Genomic DNA, 16,349 nt, shown 5'->3' on the forward strand with positions numbered 1-16,349 from the left:
CCTCAGTAATGGGAAGGAGGGGGTCGACCCACTGGAGGGAGTTGGCAAAGGGCAGGTATAGCCTATAGGTAGCGCCCTACCAAATGTACGGTCCATTCTGATCAATTTCGTGGCCATAGGATTTGAAACCCAATTTCAGGTTTTCAGATGTTTACATCTGAAATGTCACAATGTTGTAGTGGGGGTTCTGCCCCCAAAGGGAGTTGCGGAGGAGTCGCAAAACTGTTATAGGGGGGCTGTGGGATTGCAACCCTCACTTCTGCGCTGCCTTCCGAGCAACCGGGGTATGTACCCAGAGGGGGGGTCTGATCTCCCCGGCGAGGGCGGCTGTGCAGGGGAAGTGCCAGTTCCGTCCCTCCCCAGCCCAGAGGGGACTAGCAGCTGGAGTCAGGGGCATGGTAGTAGCCTGCCCTTCCCCAATAGCTAGATTTCATGGGGGAGGTCTGATTTCATGGTCCATGACTTTTTCATGGCTGTGAATTTGGCCTACCTATGGGATGGTTTAGGTTAAGAAATAAGTAGAAAATAGGTCTGGGGCCTAAGTTAGCTTAAGTGTAGAAGAGTTTAGAAAACTGAAGTTGTTAGTGTGAGGAAAGTTAGCCATAAGTTGGAGATCCTGTTATGGGAAAGTAAGAGTTAGCAAGGACATGGCCCGGGATTATGCTACTGTTAGGTTTTGGTTATAACTGGCTTACGCAGGGCTTTTAATGAGTGTTTTTGAGAATTGTGACTGTTTTATTAAAATGTTATCTATACTAATAGTATGGGAAGGATATTGGTGCAGATGTTAATGTACACCACGTGTAATGTAAAGTCAATAAGGAGGCGATGGAAATATAATTAGTGTAAGGGGCAGTTGCACGTTCAATAGTATGAGAATGGCTTCTCCTGGGAGTTGTTTGTTAATTCGGTGAGCGCTCCAATGAACGCCCCAAGGGTACCGTTATGTCCCAGGGTTCTAAGGCTGTACTTCACGCTGTTGTCAGTGGACTGATCCCGCATTGATCCACAATACAACAGTTAGTGTTGACAGTGTAGGTGGTAATTGCGCACCTGTTTGCTTAACTAATCGTTTTATTTTGGAATGAAGTTTGGTTTTATCATTCATAGTGTCGCCTAAATACATTTTCTGTAACTGACCTAGTGGCTTGAACCTGGGTTTTGTTGCAGCCTTATCTGTAACAACTTACTATGAATTGGAAACATTTCAACATGAAGGTTCCAGAAGGTTATGCAGGAAACGGGGTGAATCTGAGGAGTCGGTACCCCTGTTTCCTACTTACCTGAAGCAGGCCCAGACAGGGAAGGGCTGCAACACCCAGTTGCTGCTGTATCCTCCTTCCCCTGGTCTGTGGCTGTGGATAAGTGCAAAGGGGTAGAGGTCATTTCCTCCTTTCCTGGTCACTGATAGAAATCCCAGGGGGGGTGAGGTAGACAATACATATGTGTGGGGAACTAATCACACTGCAGGGCACCTCTGGAGAGGGACTTCCACCAGTCACAGCCCAGAGCATTTATATTGCACACCCATCGCCAAGGCATTTGACAAACACCTCACCCCACAGGTAGGGAGCTGAGATAACATGGGGAGGGGCAATAGGGGCCAGGGGGAAATTTGAGGAGAATCTGCCCCCAATTTTTCCCTAACCAGCAGGATTCCATTAGAGATTTTAGCCCAAGAGGCCAGGACTTCCCCAGCTCTGCTTGTCCCCGCTTCTCTAGTTAATAACAGATCTCCCTCAGGAGACAAGGAGAGTGCAGACAAGGCCGGGATGGCAGTGCTGCCTTGGGGTCCCACCAGAGAATTCCCTGCCAGTCCAGAAGGGCTAGAAATGTCTGGGGGTTTAAATAAAGCTAAAATGCTGCAAGGAACCTTGGAGAAAACAAACCTCCTCCATCAGGAGACCCTGACTCCCCAAGCACATGGAGATTCCATGCAGATTCCCAGTGGTCCCCTGCAGGTAGCTCTGGACAGGACAGCAATGGGGGGAGAGGAGAGTCCATTTCTGGGGAGAATTCCTACTCACCTCCAGACCGGACCAACAGTCGGCGGAGGTGGCCGTAAAGATCCATATCGGCTCCTAAGACAAGAACCAACATGAATGAGTCCCTGGGGCTTCCTTCCCATGACACAGACCCCACCATACTCACACACGGTTCTAGGTGGGCCAAAGGGACCCAGGCGTAGTTCTTTTGCTGCCTGCCTGGCTGGAGAGACAAGACCGCTATGAGGTGGTGAGACCTCAATATTGGTGTAAAATTTTATGAATAGCATTATTATCACTTCTTTTTATAATGTTAGGTCATTACAAACATGTTTGTGCCTTTACTGAACATTCAAACATAGCTATAAGTATATTGTCACCAGGAGGCTTGAAAATAGAACAGTAGCCCAGTTTTAGTTAGCTAGGTTATAAAATGTTCACGCTAATCAAAGACATTGCAGAAGTCTTCAGCTTTCTGTCATCCAGAAACATGCAAATGTCCGGAAAATAACATCTCCTTGACCACAAAACTGTTTATGTCCCCCAAGAGAAGTTTAATTGCTATAACAAACCGCTTGGGTCAAGAGTCAAACCAACCAAAAGAGTGTTTTATCCACAGCAGAACACTTCCCTCTTCTATAAGCTGCCAGTTTATTATAGATCTAATCCTTTATCTCAATAAAATAAATGTTATAAAGAGAAATGTTTTAGGAAAGATCTGGCCCTGTAGGAGAAGGTGAGGATGTTATTTATGTTGGATATTCCAAAATGAATGTAGGGATGTGTTAGAACAATAAATCTAGGCTGTAAAGTGGGCTCTACCAGCCCCTCTTTGCAAGAAAACCTTCTGCTTGTGTCCTTAAAACTTTAGAGAAGAATATGTGTAGTTGAGAAAAAGTTTTGTAGAAAACCTTAGTTGATTTCTAAAATATTGAAATGGCAAACTGTTTTGGAGGGCATATTTGCATATTTGCAAAGTATTTTAACTGAATGCAAAGTATCTAATTGGTTTTCTAATACATTACTACATGTGGTAAAATGCATTATGTACTAACATGAAATCTAATGACCTTGCTCAGCTGATTACCAATATAAGAAGACATTTAAGTTTAGACTATTTATTATATTAATGGGGAAGTAATTAGTTGCTGGCAGAGCTCTAGCCACTCCTTCCCCCAACTCAGAAAGATAAGAAGAATCATCATCAACAATTGTTCTAGAGAATCAACAACTTCTTCAATCGTATTTAAGCTAAAGACTCGTTAAGAATGATTTAATTTTAAAAGACTGCTTCGAGAACTAAAAACCTGTACATAAACCACAGGTTTGGACTTTTTAAAAACAGAATTTCATTTCCTGTTGAACCCTAATGAAACTGAAGAAATACCTCAGAAAATGAACTGAATAAGTTAAGAGTTAAAAGACTAAATTTGAAGATGTTCTGAGAATCTCTCCAACAAAAACAAAGGAAATATAACTGTCAAGAAAGACGTACAACCCTAACACATATACACATTAACAAACTACCTGTCCATAAGATGAAGAGGCTCCATGAATGTATGGAGCCAATGAAAGGGCGAGAGAGGTGTGTTTTTCTAAAATTGCACAGAAATAGGGAAGAGACGAGTATAAAAGCTCTAAGTGAGCACCCTGCACACGCTCTGCTACCCTGCTCAAACTCAACTCATCCTCTCCCTCTCTACAAGCAAGCTGACACAGAGAGAAGAGAGAAGACTCGGGAAGAAACCAGCAGTTTTGTTGTGATATGGAAATGCTGTTGTAATTTAAGATGTTAACAGTTTCTCCTGTTAACCACTAAATGCTTAGACCATGCATTTGGGAAAGAGACAAGAGCTAATCATTGGGAAATGGAGAAATAGTGGGATTTAACTGAATTTAAGATTCTAAATATTTTGTTAATTGGCCAGTCTCAAGACAGCTCCTTAAATGGTTTCTTCTAACTAAGTAATTTTACTACTTTCTTCTATTTCAGAGGATTGAGTTAAAATTGCTTACTTTGCCCATCTATATAAACAGTCTAGTTATTAATAGGATCCGCCTGCTCTTAAAATTATGTTGCCCATCCATAAACAGTCTTAGTATCTATGACTCACAATAATTTTGGGAAATAAGACCTAGTTTCAATTTACCAAAAGAAAAGTGCCCCATCAAAGGCCAGCCTGCTCACAAAGGTGTAATCTGTTAAAAGCTCTCCAGAGAGAAGCATACAGATGAGACTGGACAGAAATGAGCCTTTTATCATTTGTGTTCTGTCTTTTGTCGTTTTGTTTAGTGTTTTCTTTTCTTTAAATAGCCATGGTTAATAACAGTGATTATTTTGCTTGGCTTTAATCACGGTGTCCTCTAAGGTATGTAAAAGAGCCCCTGACACTAAAATAGTGGAGTCACACCCTGAATTGTCAGAAAAAGAGAGAGTAAGAACTAGCCTAGCATTTCTTGTTTCTCTAAACTAAATATTTGTACTAAGTTTTGGGATAAAATTACTTGACATCCAACACAATTTAAAATGACCCCTTTCCACCCCACACCAAGTTCACGGCAGTATGGACTGGTTTAAATCAGAGCGAGTCAAATCAATGATTTTCATTGTGATTTAAATCAGCAAGCACAGGAAATCTTGATTTAAATCAGTGATTTTAAACTTGTTTTCCATTTTTGCTTTTTAGATATTTACCTAAAGAAAGGCTGATTCTCAGAGCTTGGTATAATTTCGTACTTCTTTTTCCTAACCCTGAGGATACACTAGGAAAGGTCCCTCACCCCTGTGCTGGGATGGTCGAGCCACAGAAGAATTTTGATGTCTCACATATAATCACAGATGACAGTGAGGATGTGGATTCCTCCACGAGTTCTGTGTAAACAGGTGCTATGCGCTCCCAAAAACGCTCCCAACTGTCTGAAAAGCAGAGCCCAGACAGCCGTGCGCTCCCTCCTCCAGCTCCCAGAGCACACTGAACCACAGGCTGCCTGCCCCCTTCGTGTCACAGGGCCACTGCTGACATCACAGAGACAAGGTGGGCTGGGGCTGTCTGGCTAGGGCCCTTGGGGTTGCATCCCCCAGATTGGATTAAGGGAGGATTGCTCTTGGCTTTTGTTGGGAATTTTAATCCAAGGGAGCCCCGGGGCCTCCCCACAAACCCTGTTTGTATAATGTGTTATGAGAAAAGGAGATTCAACCACAAGGTGCAAAATCATTTTGTGTCAGTCCACTCCAGTATCTTGCCTCTTGCAGCAGCAAAGGGGAAAGTGAAATCCCCACAATGCACCTGGCCAGCTTTGCTATTCTCTGACATTAGGGTTACCATACGTCCGGATTTTCCCGGACATGTCCGGCTTTTTGGGCTCCAAATCCCCGTCCGGGGGGAAAGCCCAAAAAGCTGGACATGTCCGGGAAAATCGGGGGGGCCGGGCCGGGGGCCGGGACGGGCCAGGGGCTTGGGGGCCGGGACAGGCCGGTGGAGCGGGGCCGGACCGGGCTGGGGGCTCCGGGGCTGGGCCGGGGGCTCCGGGGCCGGCCGGCGGTGCAGTGCCTGGCTCGGGGGCTCCAGCAGGGCCGGGCCGGGGGATCGGGAACTCCGGCGGGGGCTCGGGGGCTCCGGCGGGGCCGGGCCCGGGGACTCCGGCGGGGGCTCGGGGGCTCCGGTGGGGCCGGGCCCGGGGCTCGGGGACTCCGGCGGGGGCTCGGGGGCTCCGGCGGGGGCTCGGGGGCTCCGGTGGGGCTGGGCCCGGGGTCGGGGACTCCGGCGGGGGCTCGGGGGCTCCGGCGGGGCTCAGCCGGGGCCTCCGGCAGGGGTTGGCCGGGGGCTCCGGCAGTGCCAGGCCGGGCCGGGGGCTCGGGGGACAGGCCGGCGGGGCCGGGGGCCGGGCTGGGGACCGGCAGTGTGGTGCTGGGGGCCTGGGGGCCGGGCCGGGGACCGCAGTGCTGGGCGGGCCGGGGGTGGTCGGCCGGGGGCTGGGGCCGGCACCCCAGGGCCGGGGCCAGCCTGGGCTGCGCCTCCTCCCCCCACACTCCCCCTTACCTGCTTCAGGCTTCCCGCGACTCAAATGTTCGCGGGAAGCATGGGAGGGGGCGGAGACTTTGGGGAGGGGGCGGAGTTGGGGTGGGGGGCAGGGGCGGGGCTGGGGGCGGGCCCGTGGAGTGTCCTCCTTTGGGAGGCACAAAATATGGTAACCCTATCTGACATATGGGTAAAAAATTCCTTCCTCACCCCTCAGTGACCATGGAATCCCTGAAGCATGAGATTGGACTGGCCATCCGTCTCAGCGTGAGGCGCTCCAATTGTTAGTCCAGCCACAGCTGCATTGGTGCCCTGGGCCGAGAGAATAAAAGGGCTGAGAAGATTCTTTCCTAAGGATACACACAGACACTAAATCCCATTCCTAAAGTCTGCAATCAAAGGCAGTCAGAGCGCAGGACCCGTGGGTATTTATTGAGTCCCAACAGCATGCTGGGGGCTGTACAACACAGGGGAGGGCACAGGCCTGACCCCAAAGAGCAGCGAATCTCTTGCTTGGTGTATTTGATTTCCCATTCTCCTGAGCAGGATCTTGTTTATGCAGGAACTTGAAGGAAGAGCGGGAAGTTTGGGGCAGGAGAAAGGGAGCCTGAGGAGCAGCATGGCAGGGGGTTGGCAAGGGAGAGCCAGGGAAGGACACAAAGGGAATGGCTGGGAGAGTGGCGGGGGAATGAGCCCGGAGAGCTAGGTGGGGAAGAAGTTTGCAAAGACTCATCAAGGAGCTGCACTCGGGTGCTGAATGGAGCTGAGCAAATCAGTGACTTTTCAGTTTGGGGTCCAGTTGGAGAAATACAAAAAATAAATAAATATTGGTTCGGTTTGGCCTGAAACAAAATTGTTTTGGTTTTTTGTTTCAGGTTTTTTGTGGGTGTTTTTCAACCCTCCCCCCACTTTTTTTAAAGTTGCCTCAATTTCAAAATGAAAAGTGACAACATTGTGCTGTGGAATGGTCCAAACAGACTGGTTTGACTTTTAAAACAAAACATTCCCTTTTTGTGTGTGGCTGAAAGGATTTGCTGAATTCGCACCTGGTTTGGATGGCCCTGAGAGATGCATTTTTGGGGAATTTGCTAGCTCTAGTGTAGGACCTGCGAGGGAGCCCGGGGAGGGATCAGAATAGGCTGGTCTGATGGGTTAGATTTTACAGCGGGCTCTGAAGGGGAATGAGAGGAGATGTGGGGGGAGGGCAGAGTTACTGGGATGGGTGATCAAGGCCTGGAGCAGGTGGGCTGGAGAGGATGAGGGGAATTGTAGAGACATGGTAAAGGAAGGACTGTTCAGGAAGGACAGGCAGGGCAGAAAAGGTGGGGGAGTTGCATTGTAAGTAAGAGAGCAGTATGACTGCTCAGAATTCCGGTATGAAACTGCAGAAAAACCTGAGTCTCTCTGGATTAAGTTTAGAAGTGTGAGCAACAAGGGTGATGTCGTGGTGGGAGTCTGCTATAGACCAGCAGACCAAGGGGATGAGGTGGACGAGGCTTTCTTCCGGCAACTAACAGAAGTTGCTGGATCGCAGGCCCTGGTTCTCATGGGAGACGTCAATCACCCTGATATCTGCTGGGAGAGCAATACAGCGGTGCACAGACAATTCAGGACATTTTTGGAAAGTGTAGGGGAGAACTTTCTGGTGCAAGTGCTGGAGGAACCAACTAGGGGCAGAGCTCTTCTTGACCTGCTGTTCACAAATCGGGAAGAATTAGTAGGGAAGCAAAAGTGGATGGGAACCTGGGAGGCAGTAACCATGAGATGGTCAAGTTCAGAATCCTGACACAAGGAAGAAAGGAGAGCAGCAGAATACGGACCCTAGACTTCAGAAAAGCAGACTTTGCCTCCCTCAGGGAACTGATGGTCAGGATCCCCTGGGAGAATAACATGAGGGGGCAAGGAGTCCAGGAGAGCTGGCTGTATTTTAAAGAATCCTTCCTGAGGTTGCAGGAACAAACCATCCCGATGTGTAGAAAGAATAGTAAATAACAGTGAAATCCTTGCTGATCTTAAACACAAAAAAGAAGCTTACAAGAAGTAGAAGATTGGACAAATGACCAGGAAGGAGTATAAAAATATTGCTCAGGGTATGTCTACACTACAACAGTAGTTCGATTTTACTTAAATCGAATTTGTGGAACTGATATTGCAAAGTTGAACGTGTGTATCCACACTAAGGACAGTAATTCGACTTTGTGAGTCCACACTAATGGGGCAAGCGTCGACATTGGAAGCGGTGCACTGTGGGCAGCTATCCCACAGTTCCCGCAGTCCCCGCTGCCCATTGGAATTCTGGGTCAAGCCTCCAATGCCTGCTGGGGCAAAAAATGTGTCGAGGGTGTGTGACAATGCGGTTCTGGCAGAACCCAACTGAGAGCGCCAACTCAGGACAAATTGCTAAAATAGGGCAGTTACAGCCCAAGGCCGGGGTTTTTCCACCTCTAAGGCAAACCAAACCAGCCAGACTAAGACTTCGGTCTCACCCCACTGGCTAACCGCAAGTCTCACAAGCAATCTCCTTAGACACTCCAGTTTCCCTGTATTACCACCAGTGCCACACGTTATGGGGACAAATGGTTATGAAAACCAATACCCCAGTAAAAGAAAAAGGTTCTCCTGATCCCAAAGGACCAAGCCCCAGACCCAGGTCAATATACAAGTCGGACCTTACCCACAAATCACGCTACTGCCAATCCTTTAGAATCTAAAATCTAAAGGTTTATTCATAAAAAGAAAAAGATAGAGATGAGAGTTAGAATTGGTTAAATGGAATCAATTACATACAGTAATGGCAAAGTTCTTGGTTCAGGCTTGCAGCAGCGATGGAATAAACTGCAGGTTCAAATCAAGTCTCTGGAATACATCCCCAGCTGGGATGGGTCATTCAGTCCTTTGTTCAGAGCTTCAGTTTGTAGCCAAGTTCCTCCAGAGGTAAGAAGCAGGATTGAAGACAAGATGGAGATCAGGCATCAGCCTTATATAGTCTTTTCCAGGTGTAAGAACACCTCTTTGTTCTTACTGTGGAAAATTACAGCAAAATGGAGTCTGGAGTCACATGGGCCAGTCCCTGCATACTTTGCTGAGGTACAAGGCGTATCTGCCTTCTCTCAATGGGTCCATTGTATAGCTGATGGTCCTTAATGGGCCATCAAGCAGGCTAGGCAGAGCTAATCTCAGCTTGTCTGGGATGTCACCCAGAAGCATAGCATAAGTTTGCCATACAGACAGTATAGAGCCATTATTCATAACTTCGACTACAAAACTGATACACACATATAGACAGCATAATCATAACCAGTAAACCTTAACCTTGTCCTAGACACCCCATTTGACCCCCTTTATACAAGATTTGGGTGCCACTACAGGACCTTGGTTGCAACAATGATCTATATGGTCCCAGTTTATGTCAATAACGTCACACCCCCAATGCAAAATTGATGCAGGAAGGGATGACACAAACATCACTGACTGCATCCCAAGAGCTCCCCATCCTGGGTTCTGTCTCACTACAGCTCGTATTGGGTTAGAAGCCGTACCAGTGTATAACAGAAATGGTTTATCAAAATCATGTTCAACCACATGATTGAACCTCTTTACAAACTCAAGGTAACACTTAGTTAGAACAATAGTGGATTGGATCTGCTCTGGCAGCATGGTTCCTGTATGTGCCATGTGATCTTGCCAAGAGCTAAAGAAAACTGCTACTTTATCCATACAAGCTTGGGCAAATGTTTGGAACCCAATTAACATCGAATAAATGCAGATATTAATGTTCTTCATAGTCCAGGAATCTTGGCATTTAGCCATGAAAGCAATATGGTAGTGTGCCTCAGTTTTCCTTTTCATACAGCACATTAGGTCTGGAATGTCTTTTCCCCTGTGAAAAGTTCCCATATTGTTTATAGGTATTACCTGTGAAACCCCAGTGTAACAAGGCCTTTTAACATAACGCGTGTTTTCATGTATTCCTTTTAACATGTTCAAGGGATTCTCCAAAAGATTAGGCACATTGTATATTTTTACAGTTTGTGGCAATAGCAACATATTAATTACAAAATTTAGCAATAACAACAAGTTCATTGCAAGTGTCCATCTACAGTCGTGTTTGTCATGCCACACCTTTGGCTCCATACCCACTTTTTAACAAAACCCATCATCTTATGAGCACATTCTACAAAAGTACAATCCTTAGACATTTTAAACTCTCTAAACTTAACTCTGTAAGATTCAGGAGTAACCTTGAACCGCCTTAACACAGAATCCTTAAACCGCTCATAATTTAAGGCTTCTTGTTCCCCCAAGTCATTGAATACCTCCCTGGCTTTTCCAGTCAGTCTGGTCAGCAGGACAGGCATTCGCTGACCCTCAGGGATCTGGTACAGATTGCAGAGGCGTTCAAAGGTAGACAAAAACTCCTCTATATCCTCAGTATCATTGTAAATGGGACACATCCTTTCCCAGTTTTTCTCATGGTGGGGGGGAAGTGGAGTACCAGGTGGGGATGACTTTCTCCGCTCTTCCATTACTTGGAGCTGAAGTCTGGCCGTCTCCTGTTCCATCCTGTGAGTCTCCTGCTCAGCAGCGAGCAGCTCTAGACGTCCCTTACGAGCTCTCTCATCAGCCTCCTTCTTTCTTTGATCAGCTTCTTTCTCTCTCTCAGCAGCCTCTTTCTCTCTCTCAGCAGCCTCTTTCTCTCTCTCTCTTTCTAACTCTGCTATTTTTTGCCTCTCCAGCAATCGAAGATCTGCTAGCTTCTGTTCATGCTCAAATTGCAGTTGACGTGTCACCCTTTGCATCCTAATTTTTTCTGCATTTTCTGCAGCCTCAGGTAAGGGCTGTGCTCTTGCCCCCTGATCACTGGCTATTAGCAGATTTCTCAGTTCTTCCTTTGTAGCTTTCTTTCTAAAGCTTATCCTCTTTTCTGAACACAAATTTTCCAGGGCTTTTTTGCCAAGTCCCTCATATGCTCTTTGCTCAGCCATTGCAGCAGCTCTTTAACCAACAAGACTCTCAATCCCAAAATTCAAATTTGGATAGCGTGGGGTTCTGACCCAAAGCTTAATTGACCTGGTTCTGTGGATCCAAGCACAACTACGCCACTGTGACAATGCGGTTCTGGCGGAACCCAACTGAGAGCGCCAACTCAGGACAAATTGCTAAAATAGGGCAATTACAGCCCAAGGCTGGGGTTTTTCCACCTCTAAGGCAAACCAAACCAGCCAGACTAAGACTTCGGTCTCACCCCACTGGCTAACCGCAAGTCTCACAAGCAATCTCCTTAGACACTCCAGTTTCCCAGTATTACCACCAGTGCCACACGTTATGGGGACAAATGGTTATGAAAACCAATACCCCAGTAAAAGAAAAAGGTTCTCCTGATCCCAAAGGACCAAGCCCCAGACCCAGGTCAATATACAAGTCGGACCTTACCCACAAATCACGCTACTGCCAATCCTTTAGAATCTAAAATCTAAAGGTTTATTCATAAAAAGAAAAAGATAGAGATGAGAGTTAGAATTGGTTAAATGGAATCAATTACATACAGTAATGGCAAAGTTCTTGGCAAAATTACAGCAAAATGGAGTCTGGAGTCACATGGGCCAGTCCCTGCATACTTTGCTGAGGTACAAGGCGTATCTGCCTTCTCTCAATGGGTCCATTGTATAGCTGATGGTCCTTAATGGGCCATCAAGCAGGCTAGGCAGAGCTAATCTCAGCTTGTCTGGGATGTCACCCAGAAGCATAGCATAAGTTTGCCATACAGACAGTATAGAGCCATTATTCATAACTTCGACTACAAAACTGATACACACATATAGACAGCATAATCATAACCAGTAAACCTTAACCTTGTCCTAGACACCCCATTTGACCCCCTTTATACAAGATTTGGGTGCCACTACAGGACCTTAGTTGCAACAATGATCTATATGGTCCCAGTTTATGTCAATAACGTCACAGGGTGGTTTTGGGTAACTGTCGTCATTCAACCGTCACTCCCGCCCTCCCTCCCTGAAAGCGCCGGCGGGCAATCACTTCGCGCACTTTTCTGGTGAGTGACAGCGCGGACGCCACAGCACTGCGAGCATGGAGCCCGCTGTAACCATCACTGCAGTTATGGCCGTTGTCAAAACCTTGCACCTTATCATCCACCTTTTTCAGAGTCAGATGCTGAGAAATCGGGCGAGGAGGCTATGGCAGCGCGGTGAGGACATTAAGTCTGAGAGGGGCACAGACCTCTCACAAAGCATGGCACCCCGCGCTGTGAACATCACGGTGGCAATGGGTCATGTTGATGCTGTGGAACGGCGATTCTGGGCCCGGGAAACAAGCACGGACTGGTGGGACCGCATAGTGCTGCAGGTCTGGGATGAATCACAGTGGCTGCGAAACTTTCAGATGTGTAAGGGAACTTTCCTGGAACTTTGTGAGTTGCTGTCCCCTGCACCCGGATGCGAGCAGCCCTGACTGTCCAGAAGCAAGTGGCCATAGCCCTCTGGAAGCTTGCAACGTCAGACAGCTACCGGTCAGTCACGAACCACTTTGGCGTGGGCAAATCTACCGTGGGAGTTGCTGTGATGCAAGTAGCCAACGCAATCGTTGAGCTACTGCTGTCAAAGGTAGTGACCCTGGGAAACGTGCAGGTCATCATAGATGGCTTCGCCGTGATGGGATTCCCAAACTGCGGTGGGGCTATAGATGGAACTCACATCCCTGTCCTGGCACCCGACCACCAGGCCAGCCAGTACATTAACAGAAAGGGCTACTTTTCAATGTTGCTGCAAGCACTGGTGGACCATAGGGGACGTTTTACAAACATCAACGTCGGATGGCCGGGCAAGGTTCATGACGCTCGTGTTTTCAGGAACTCTGGTCTGTTTAGATGGCTGCAGGAAGGTATTTACTTCCCGGACCACAAAATAACTGTTGGGGATGTGGAGATGCCTATAGTGATCCTCGGGGACCCTGCCTACCTGTTAATACCCTGGCTCATGAAGCCCTATACAGGCGCCCTGGACACTGAAAAAGAGCTCTTCAACTACCGCCTGAGCAAGTGCAGAATGGTGGTGGAGTGTGCTTTTGGACGTCTCAAGGGGAGATGGAGAAGCTTACTGACTCGCTCTGATCTCAGCGAAACCAATATCCCCATTGTTATTGCAGCTTGCTATGTGCTCCACAATCTCTGTGAGAGCAAGGGGGAGACCTTTATGGCGGGGTGGGAGGTTGAGGCAAATAGCCTGGCTGCTGATTACGCCAAGCCAGACAGACGTGCGATTAGAAGAGCCCAGCGGGACGCGCTGTGCATCCTGGAGGCTTTGAAAGCTAGGTTCCTCAGTGAGCAGGGTAACTTGTGACTATTAAGTATGTTTAAAGAGAAGCTGAACCTGCCCCTGTTTCTTTACCCACTTAATGTTGACTATCCTCTGCAGTTATATACCCCGTTCACCCTGTTCCCCCTTTCCAACACACGTTTAAAAATAAAACAAATGGAACTTTGTTAATTAACACCGTTTTCTTTATTACGGATTTCGTGGTAAATTGTTGAAACTGGGATGCAGACTGTGGTGGGGAGCGGGCGTAGTGATGGAAAGAACGCTTCTAAACTCGAGTAATGACAGGCTCCTGCTCCTAGAGTGGTCCGTAGTGGTAGACTGGTTGTTTCAACGGAGCCTGTCACCCCTCCTTTTCGGGACTCTGTGTGTGTGGGCTATGTGACTTTGTGGCGGGGGAGGACGGTTACAGATCCCCTGCTGCGTGGCTCTGTGATCCAGGCTAAGGACCGCTGCATAAGATCTCTAACCGCCCTCCCCCGCCACAAAGTCACATAGCCCTCCCCCCCACCCTCAGAACATGAAAACCACCTCCCAGACTGACCAGGGTTCCTAGTAACTGCAATGTGTGTGTGACCTTCTGCTGAACCTGCCCCGTGTCTGTACCCTGGTAAAGGTGACTGTCCTCTCCAATTACCAGCCCCCTTTCCCCACTTCAAACACACTCTCCTCTAAAAGAACATGATGGAAACAGTAATTAACAGAAACATATTTTTTATTAGCAACTACACAGTTAGGGGATGAAACTGGGACGGGGGCTTGGGTGAGGCAGGAAGGAAAGGACTTATCAAATTTTTGGGAATGAGAGCCTTCTGGTACTTGAGCAGTCTGCAGGGGTGGAGTGACAGTTTTCACGGCCCCTGCCGCCCCTCCTTCTTGGGACTTTGGGTGAGGGGGGGATGGGACTTTGTGGCGGGGGGGGTGGGGGTGCGGTTAGAGATAGACTGCAGCGGGGCTCTGTCCTCCTGCCTCCGGTCCTGCAGAACATCCACAAGGCGCCGGAGCGTGTCCGTTTGCTCCCTCATAAGTGCAAGCAGCGTTTGAGTCGCCTGCTGGTGTTCCTGCCGCCACCTCTCCTCCCATTCGCTGTGTGATTGCTGGTATTGCGACATGTTCTCCCTCCACTGGGTCTGCTGGGCCGCCTCGGCTCGGGAGCAGCCCATAAGTTCGGAGAACATGTCGTCCCGTGTCCTTTTCTTTCTCCGCCTAATCTGCGCCAGCCTCTGGGAGGGGGATGCCGGGGTAGGTCGGGAGACATTCGCAGCTGTTGTTGTACTTAAAGTACTGCACAGGATCTTTTCAGGGGGAATAAGGCAAAACGCCACATTTATTAGTAATACATGTATTTATTAACACTGTATCATATGCATATAATATATTACACTTACACTCACACACACACACACACAAACACACTCCGTTTTGTTGTTACCAATTAGTTGCTCCCCTTAACTTTACTGGCCAGGTGAGTTAGATGGGGGAGGGGGTGGAGCCGGGCTTCTGCCGATCCGGATCGATGCTTCCATGTTGACAAGACAAGACCCGGGGTTCTCTGCAAGACACCTTACTTTTATAGCAGCTTTCCTTTTATGCAAATCTATACCAGATTTAAAACTTTGTGTTTGTGTTTATTGGTCCTTTGTGCTGCTTTTTTTTGAGTGTTGTTTCAATGCTGCAAAGAGGGTGTTTTCAAAAGAAGGTGCTTGCTTTTAACCCCTGAGGCCATTGGTATGTCTGCTTGTCTTTAATGAGCCCACTTGACACGTTTTATTGTCCTTGGGTCTGGCTCCCAGCCCCTCTCCAACATTGAGGCTGTTTGGAGGTGCTGCCTTCCATGCCTTGCTTATTCACACCTCATTTATTCAACAGGGCAATTGATTAAGAGTGGGGGGGGGGGGAGAGCTCTTGTTCTACTGCTAGCAAAAAGAAATTTTTCTTCTATCTTATTCTATCCTTAGGGGCTATAATATTACACCAAGGGTAATGCAAAGTTTCTAAATGAGGCTTTGATACAAAGTCCCATGAAAACAGAGGTCACATTTGGGTAGACCCACCACAAGGTTATATGAAGAGGCACAATGTAAAGTCATATGAAAATTATCAGAGATTTATCTACATTGTCCTCCTTTTGACCTCTCAAGAACAATTCTTGAGTGGTCACCATATAAATCTTTTGTATTTGTTGCAAACAAACCAAACAATTATAACCAGGTGAATATAACTATAACCATTACAATTGACTAAACACCAGATATAACATAAACACAAATGCAAACATTTATAATTATAATAATTGGAAATACAACAAAACCATTACCATTACAATAATTGGGTACATTGACAAACAAAATGAGGCCCAAGTTTGATGCTGCAATAGCCATTAAACAATAAAAGTCACTGAGGTCAGGACCTTCTTAAGCACACACAACAAATAAGATTTTGTAGGAGTACCACAGTTGTTATGCAAGGTTAAGCTGATTTGGACTTAAACTAACATTTAGTTGCTAAAATGTTGTAGAATTTCCTATTTTTAACAGTTGTTCTTAGAGGTTTCTGGGGACCTGAAAGATGGGGCCATAGAATTATGGGCCAAGGTCTTACAGGTTATGGGGGCCCAAGAACTACCCTTCAGGGCTTGGGGAAATAGAACCAGAGTGCATAGAGGAAAGTGTGGAATTAATAATAATGCAAGCAAATGTAACTAACAAAATACAAATGTATTAATAACAAAAATTAACAACAAAATGACTATTAGAGAACCTAACAAAAAATAAACCTGATGCATTGGGGACCAAAGTTTTTTGGACACAAGTGGTGATTGATAAATTGGATGGACATGGGGGAAGTAGAGAGAGGAAAAGACATTTGCCCTGTCTGGTGTAGTATCCCCTCTTTTTTTGGACCCAATGCTAGCACAGGACACCACTAGAGACAGACACAGAACATGCAACACAGAACACTGAACACAGACTTTGTCATGACACTATAACCATGGTATTTTATAACTCTTT

The sequence above is a fragment of the Chrysemys picta genome, unplaced genomic scaffold (assembly GCF_011386835.1).
Source record: "Chrysemys picta bellii isolate R12L10 unplaced genomic scaffold, ASM1138683v2 scaf15, whole genome shotgun sequence".
NCBI classification, from domain to species: Eukaryota; Metazoa; Chordata; order Testudines; family Emydidae; genus Chrysemys; species Chrysemys picta.